The sequence below is a fragment of the Gavialis gangeticus genome, unplaced genomic scaffold (genome assembly GCF_001723915.1).
Source record: "Gavialis gangeticus isolate Ggan-Ray unplaced genomic scaffold, GavGan_comp1, whole genome shotgun sequence".
NCBI classification, from domain to species: Eukaryota; Metazoa; Chordata; order Crocodylia; family Gavialidae; genus Gavialis; species Gavialis gangeticus.
This window is the reverse complement of record NW_017728992.1, coordinates 142,931,297-142,939,884: the sequence shown is the minus strand read 5'-3', so window position 1 is coordinate 142,939,884 and position 8,588 is coordinate 142,931,297. Positions and strand designations below refer to the sequence as shown.

Here is an 8,588-nt window from a genome sequence, read left to right as displayed (position 1 = left end):
GCCCCCCGCCGCCGCGGAGCAGTCCAGCCCAGCCCAGCCCAGCCGGAGCAGCAGCCGCGGCGCGGGGGGCGCCCGGGGTGAGTTGCAGGCACTTGCCCGAGTTGCGGGGGGCTCTGGCTGCTGCCGCCCTCACGGGCACGGGCGCCGGAGGTCCCGAGCCGAGCCCGAGCTGCTGCCGGCGGGGTCCCACGGGCGGAGGAGGCTGAGGGCGAGTGCCAAGGGCCGGGGGACCGCCAGGTGCCTCGAGCACCTTTCCAGAGAGCCTTGAAACCTCCCCGCCCCCCGCGGGGATCTGTAGCATCAAAGGCGGGCCGACCCGCCGGGGTGTTTCTTGGCAGCTCTGTTATTTGCCCGCAGTCCAGAAAACCCAGCGCTGGCGTTTCCCCAGAGGCCGCCTCCAGCCTAAAAAGGAGGTTGGGACCCGCCGGGGTGGGTGGGCGGAGCAAGAGCAGCAGCGCTCGGCGCGGGGAGCGGTCACAGGTGCAGCGCGGTCCCGGGCAGTTCAGGCACGTCCCCGTCACCGGGCTGGGGCGCTCGGCTCGGCGTGTCCCCCCGCCCCGCGGAGCCGCTACGGGCATTCTCCCCCTTCTCCTTTCTGCGCCGAGTCCAAAGCTTAACTGTATTTTAACTCGAATCCTATTTCATTCTGGTAGATTCGCGTTTGTCTCGCAGCGGCATCTGTTCTTCAGCCCTGGAAGCCCTTGGAAAGGGAGCGCTGCTGTTTCCCCAAGCCATGCAACAAGCGGTAGGTGCGCGGGTTCTGCATGCCACATACATGTGCGGAGTGTTTCCGGCGGGGGAAGCTTAGCGGGTAGTCATAGCAGAAAGATCTGCCGCTTGGAAGTTACACGCCCTAATGTACCCAATTATCTGAATAAACAAACAGTGATTTATAGGAGCCTGAGCTGTAAAGCTTTGAATGATAGAGCTCTTTAACCTTTCTTTCTCATCTGTCCCCTGGAGATTTGGTTTTGAGAAGAGTAATAGATCATCAGTGGTGTTGAAGACTTGATTAAATTTACAAAGGGAATGGACTGAAATAACACTGAGTCATTAAGCAACAAATGCAGAAAAAGCAGCAAAGAGGTAGTTCTGGTAAAAGAGATTCCCTCTCCCCTTTTTTCCTCCAGGATCCATCTTTCAATTTAGTTTAATCTATAATATCATATTCTGTTTGTTTAGACTTAGAACAAAATGAGGGTTATTTTTTATGAAACACAGGAAGAAGTTCTTAGATGGGACACACAGATTTCAATGGCTTTATGATAATTTTTACATTACCCCGTAACCTCTCAGCATGTTCGATTCTGTCTGCAGCAGTGGCTATTAGTGAAGTTATTGCAATAAAGACCATTCCATGCATCCAGTTTATAAATGGATGTACTATGTTGTCAAACTTATTTATGTTACATTTAAAATTCAAAAAACAAACCTAAGGTGAAAGGTGCACGCCTGGAGCAAACTGAACACTAATACTTTCATAAATGAAAGTTTTACTATATTTGTGACTGAACAGATTATGAAAATCTGTAAACCATTTATTTAGGGGAGTTTCCATCTTTCTGTAAAAGTTATTTGTTCATAGCTCATGTTTGTTTAAACAGGGGTCCAGCTCTTATTGAGAATCCTGGCATCTCCTTAAAGGGGTGAGTGGCTTCAGCTCCTATTTGACATTGACTGAAATATACTTGGCACCTTACAGGATTAGTACACGGAATTATTCTTCCACTTAAATGCCGGTGACGGACTTGGGTATTTCAGTACAATGCTAGGTTAATATAATAGAATAATAATAATAATATAATATAATAATATCTTATAATAATATAAGAGCTGTTGTAAAGTAAGAAATAAGGACTTGGACCTCCTGCTCATAAATAAGAGGGTGACCTGAAGTCAGTGGTATTGCTTACCTGAGTAAAGGTTGCTGGATCTGACCCTTAACTAGTTTACATTTGTTTTCTACTTCCTTTTGTAAAATTGTGTTTTCATACGTTTCAAAACCCAGAGCTCCTCATAAACTTAATTGCATGGCATCTTAATGCGAATGTGGTTTTCAGTTTATATGTTGAATGCAGAGAAATGCTGTTCCATAATTTAAGCTGTAAACTTAATTTACCATTTAAAATTATTTTAATTTGATAGACCACACCATCTGGATTCTAAATCTCAAAAGAAAATGCCCCACGCTCTAGAACAAATTTGTGTTTTGAACATAGCCACTGTTTTATGGCATCCACAAAAATGCAGTCAAGCTCCCCTAGCCAGCTATTTAGTGGCAGGTAGCTAATGAGCACATTTTTGTCTATGGTTGTGCTTGTTTTATTGACCTACAAGGAAGTTAACAGACCTGTTCCTCGGCTCGTGGAGGCTAATGGTGAAGTTCTGTTGACTTTCATGGCTGGAACAGGGTAACATTTGGGGATTGTTTTCAAGTTTTGCTGAGAGACTGGCAAATAAATGTATTTTGTTGTATGTTTAATGTATGTTTTGTAACTACGAACTCTGGGGGAAAATTGATAAGTTCAGTGGACCAGATACATTTTTAAGCATACTTTAATACCTTATGTAGTAGAAACAATGAATCCTTCAAATAATCAACAAATGTACTCCAGAGCAGCCCATGATAAAGTCTTACATTCTATAACTGATAGCATGCATCCATACTGCCATGCTTGTATAGAGTCCTTCAGTGAGATACATATGGACACAACAGTTCTCTTGAGTAATATCAATTATAGAATCAAGGCCTTAATTGCATAAAGGTATTTGCCACAATTCTGCAGACCTTTTCGCTTGTTAATCAAGTCATTCAGTGGATGGATTTATGTACGAAGGAAAGGATTTCTGTCTGAATATTTGATTTTTATGTAGCAGCAAACCACAGTACTATGAAGGCAATGAAAAGCAAAAGTGATGCTGTACTGAGGTTTACTTGATGATAATTAAAACTTTATACTCCCATTAATTCCCACAAGAGCCCTGCAAGGTCAGTAGGTATTAAGTATACTTTACAGAGAAGGAAGCTTGAGGCAGGAAGATAAGTGACTTGTTTAACGCCAGAAACTACAAGTCAGTGAAAGAACTGAGTTTAACACTTCACAAGAGGTCTTGATTCCCAGTTCAGTGCTTGATATACCTTGAAGAGCTGTCACTTATGTTTTGTTTATTCTTGTTCATTTGTGTAATATGAATAAATGTTAAATTAAACATCAGGAACAGATTATTGGGACATGAACTTTCTACAGCCTTGATGGGTCATGTGTTAGGAATGTTCATTTTAAAAAAGATGAGGGAACAGTTCCTATGAAAGATGAAGGTCAGCAGTCCAGAAGCCTGGAAGTATGCTATACAAGAGTATAGTAGAAAAATCTCTCCATTAGTGTTATTTTATATATTTACATAATTTGAGAGTAATACTTTGATATCAAAGAGATGCATGTACCAAGTAACATTGGGATTCCTGCCAATGGTGGCTGAGGCCATGTCTTATTGTGTGTGGTCAATAAAAATGTACTTCTTGTCAAATGCTATTCTATATTACCTATTTCAGTATGTCTGGTTGTTGGTGGTGAGGTACCTTTCCAATTCCTCAGCACTGGGTTACAATCTATTAGCTCATAGAAACTGTGAAGAAAATTAGATTCTGTCATTTTCTTTCTAATAAGAATATGGAGTTGAGAGATTAACCTAAAATGCCATTTACATAACCATCTGTGCTCCAGCATAGTTCCCTAAGATAACTCTTCCATAAGTTGTCTTCCTGAATAAGAAATGAATGGCCACAATATTATGACTGTTTCTGTGCAGGTCATTGATTTCATAGCTGTATCAAAAAATGTATGTAGGTGTAGCCTGTGTTTTAAAACAGATGACACTTATGTATCAATGTCCATCAACCCATGTTTCTCTCTTATGTAAATGTTTGTAGTTACAGCTTCCATTTATTTTACCTTAAACTGACAGATAATCTAAATTGACTGGGATAAAGCTACTGTCATCTCACTTCAAGAGCCATTTGTTCTACCAGTGTGATAAAATAAATGTAGATGTTCCTTAATTGTGTATTTGGATAAAAGGTGTTATATTGTTGACAGTAATCATTCTTTGTTATTACACACAACGTGCCCTATCAACTTTTACCAACAGATATATAATAGGTTTCAAAATAGCAGTTGTTTTATGGTACAGGGCAATGTCTTAACTCTTCAGCTGAGACTGTGAAGCCAGTCATAGAGGTATTAGAGATGAATCCAATGTCAGTATTGCTCCAGATCAGGGAAGGTCTGAGAACATTGAAAGAATTGGCTCACTCCTTCAGTTGCCTTGGGATTCATACACAGTGCCTAATTTCCCTGCAATTTAGCAATCTGTGTCCAGTGTGTTTCTCTCCAAATCTCTACTTTTTGAAGAAAGTGTGTAGAGGAAGATCCAGGAAGGAAGTGAAGCTCAGAACCTTTTAAAAAAATATTTTCTTCCCTCCAGGAGCCTAATCCAATACCACTGAAATTGAGACACTGAGCATGTCTAAACGAGGTGCTACAAGCACAATATACTAATTCTAGTGCACATTAGTGCGGCAGGAAAAACCCATGTTAATGCACAGTAGAATTACTCTATTGCATGCACCAGCTCTAGTGCGCAGTAGCACCGATTACAGCATATTAAGTTTAGTAACAGGAATTACAGGTACTAAACTTAATACACCATAATTATGGTGCATTAATGAACGTGTAGACACACATGCTATGACTCACTTCATTGAACATTGGATCAGTCCCTGTAGATGGCTGAAAAGTGCATGAGCATGCATATAAAATTCAGTAGAAATTTTTGCAAATCTGAAAACCTCCTGTTATGTTTTGTAGAGGTCTGTTTTCAATTTTCAAGCTTCCATTCAATTATTTTCAAAAAACTAATTTTGAAATTGTTGGTATCAGCAAAATGATTCAACAGGGTGCCTTTGTTGAGAAGAAGGCTAACGGCATAATAAACTGCATTAGTAGGAGTGTTGCTAGCAGACCGAGAGAAATGATTATTCCGCTCTATGTGGCACTGGTGAGGTTGCATCTGGAGTACAGTGTCCAGTTTGGGCCCTGCGCTACAGAAAGGGTGCGGTCAAACTGGAAAGAATCCAGTGGAGAGCAGTGAAAATGGTTAAGGGCTGGGGCACATGACTTACAATCCCTGCTGATCCTGGTTTACCCTGGTAAAAAGTTGCAAATTCTCTGATAAAAATTGTAAATTCTGATAAAACCCCCAAAATCCATAATTAAAATTAAAGCTCCACCCCCGCCAGCTCCCCTGGCCCTGCAGGTGCCCCTCACTTTCCCCACAACAGCCCCAAATACACGCGCACAGACATGCACGCACATACACACCAACAAGTAAGTGTGTTGGGGGGAAGAGAAGAGGCTGGAGGGGCAGATAGAGAAGGGGGGGGGAGTTGGTGTCTGTTCCCACTCCCAGGCACAGGGCTGGGGGGGCAAGGGCAGCAGTGCCTCTCTGAGGGCTGCACACAGGCTGCCCAGGGTGGGGGTGGCTCGCATGCAGCAGCCACCACCGCCACCACCTTCTCCACCTCTGCCGTGCCCCACACTGCTTGCCTGTGGAGCTGTGTGGCCAGCCGTGGGAAGGCAGCTTGGGGTGTGGAAGCAGCGGTGGCCACAGTGAGGTAGTGGTGGCTCTGCAAGCAAGCAGAGCAGCCAGCTGGGGAGGGATGGAGCCTAGCATGCAGCAGCTGCCACCACTGCCATGTCCCACCCTGCCTTCCCACAGCCAGCTGCATGGTTCAGTGGGCAAGCTCTACAGCCACATGGCTTTCCAGGCAAGTGCCACAGGGCACAACAGAGGTGACTGTGGTGTGGTGGGAGCCCCCACATGCGAGCCTGTGCCCCCCAGCCAGCCGGCCAGGTGGCTTGTGTGCAGCCCATGGAGGGGCACCATTGCCCTGAGCCACTTGCCTGAAGAGCCATGCAGCCAGCCACAGGAAGATAGCATGGGGCATGGCAGCTGTGGTGGTGGCTATTGTGTGCGAGACCCCCCCAGCCCACCCGGCCAGCTGTACCACTTGTCTACAGAGCCACTGCCACCTCACTTGTGCCGCCGCTGCCATGCTGCTTTCATGTTGCCAGCTGCATGGCTCCACAGGCAAGTGAAGTGGGGCACAGCAGCAGTGGGTGGGGTGGTGGCAGCCACTGCAGGGTTGCTCCAGTTTTACGCACTGCCAGCTGGGAAGCCACTCTAGGGCTTCCCCCAATACCTCACCACTCTCTGCTGGAGTGCCCAGCCAGCAGCACGTGGAATGTGAACAGCTTGATCAGCCCAACCCATCTCGGCTCCTCCATGCCCTTAAGGGAAGCCGCACATGGAGGCACTGAGGCAGGTCGGGCTAATCAAGCCTCTCATGTTCCACGTGCAGCGGCCGGGTGCTCTATGTCTTTCCCCAGCGCCTCCCTGATCCCTCAGCCCCCAGCCAGCTTCCTCCCCAGCCCCATCCAATCCCCACTTACCTTATAGACTCCAGAAGGAAAGTGAGCCTGACCCAAGCCTTAGGACTGACTAAAAGCCTCAGGCCCTGCCCTTCCCCCTCTCCCTGCCCTCTGGGCAGGGTTGGGGTTTTCCCACCTTTTTTGAAAGCAGCTCTTGGAGGCTGGAACTCTGTCACTTGCAGAGCTCTTTACAGAAGCAGGACATCCACAGGTTTCTCTGATAAAGCGGGATTTCCATGGTTTTCTCTGTTTTTCCATGGGAAATGGAAAACCCAGATCTCTGCTTATGAGGAAAGGCTGAGGAAACCTGGCTTATTTAGTTTAGAGAAGAAAAGACTGAGGGTGGATTTAATAGCAGCCTTTCAACTGCCTGAAGGGTGGTTCCAAAGAGGATGGAGCTACACTGTTCTCAGTGGTAGCAGAACAAGGAGCAATGGTACCAAGTTGCAGCAAGGGAAGTTAATCTTAGAGATTAGGAAAAACTTTCTCATGATGAGAGCAGTAAAGCAGTATAACAGGTTACCCAGAGAGCTTGTGGAATCTCCATCTTTGGCAGTTTTTAAGACATGGATAGACAAGACCTTGGCTGGAATGATCTAGTTGGGGATGATATTGCTTTGAGCAGGGGTTTGGAGTAGATCGGGGTGGGCAAGATCCAGCCTGTGGGCCAGATCTGGCCTGCTGCAGACTCCATTTCCCAGCAGCCCCTGTGGCAGTAGATCCTTTTGGCTGCCGCTGCTGCACTCAGCCCTATCCCACTGGATGCAGCTCCTCTGGACCTACCTTGGTTTGTCACACCCCTCACAGGGCATGGGACCTGCACAGGCAGGGTACACAGCCAGGAAGCTGGGATGAGGCTGCAGTCAGGAGCAAGAGGGGCTGGCAGGACCAAGAAGACCCCAGGATAGAGTGGGGCTGGGGTTCGCACACCTGTCTGCACACCAAGATCCCAACCTTGGCCCCAGCCCCGCTCCATCACTGCCACAAGTTCCTGGGGTCTCCCCCAGGGGGATGCACCCATTTTGCTCTTGGCTGCAGTCCCAACCCAGCTTCATGGCCATGCACCCTGTCCGCACAGGTCCCACCCCCCATCAGTGTGTGTGGGGAGGATAGACCGGGGTGTCCAGGCACCGGCTCTGGTCCAGTGGCGGCAGCCAGAAGGAGTCACTGCCATGGGGACTGCTTGGAAATGGAGTCTGCCACAGGCTGCATCCACCATTTTGCCCACCCCTGGACTAGATGGGCATAGAATTTTCTATGAGTCTATGAAAATGATCCAATAACTGCAAAATTAAAATGAAAAAAAACTGCATTTATGTACGTGGACATGAATATGTTGTCCAGACAACTGGCAGACTAACTTTTTTGTTTTGTTCTTTGGATTATAAATTGAAAAGTTTTGCATATTGAAACAAAGGTTTTACCCTTGGATGAATGTGTGGCATTATAATGCTCTGAAAGTAAGGAATTATACAGATGGGAATAATATACTGTTGGATGCTAAAACAATTTTTCAAGGTAGCTTTTAGGTGTTTAGATTCTTTGTTTGAGAGAGTGCAATAGTCATTTATTAATAAAACTTCAGATTTAACTTGGTAACCTGTATAGGCAGTCAGCCAAACTGGCTCATGTACAGTTATACTGTACCATTAAAAAGGTATTAAAAAAGCCATTCAGCTTTGGATCCATTCATCTGGGAATTTACTTATAAATAATTGATAATCCACTGAAACAAAATCTCTTCATTACTTCTTGGAATGATCACCTCTTGTGCTCATTGTTCTTTTGAGATTCACAGAGAGAAAAAGGCAGTGCTTTAATTAAGGTGGAAGTCAGCTTCTATTCCCTGCAAAAGGCACCCAGTACAGAATAAATGAAATGCATGTCAAAGGATAAATATTTTATTGTCCTGTGGAGAAATGTATTGTTTTGGTGTATGAGAAGAACCATTTGGACACTGTATTTAAGCCTTCTTTTCATAATATTGCAGGACTAGTTCTTATGATGGATTATTAATCGATGAAATATTTATGTCAAATACTCAGTAATATAATACATCAAATAAAGGATTTAGTTCGTGTGCTAAAGCAATTGTAA

At 45.3% G+C, this 8,588-nt stretch overlaps 1 protein-coding gene across 3 annotated transcripts in view; it reads left to right on the top strand.

Annotated features, from left to right (window-relative positions):
- The first annotated feature begins 11 nt into the window (after positions 1–11).
- PAG1 (phosphoprotein membrane anchor with glycosphingolipid microdomains 1) overlaps positions 12–8,588 on the top strand; it is a 200,508-nt gene continuing 191,931 nt past the window's right edge. For all 3 annotated transcript variants that reach the window (XM_019527839.1, XM_019527841.1, XM_019527838.1), the window contains exons 1-2: positions 12–77; positions 654–745. The gene's annotated coding sequence lies outside the window, so the exon portion shown is untranslated. The remainder of the gene's footprint in view (positions 78–653; positions 746–8,588) is intronic.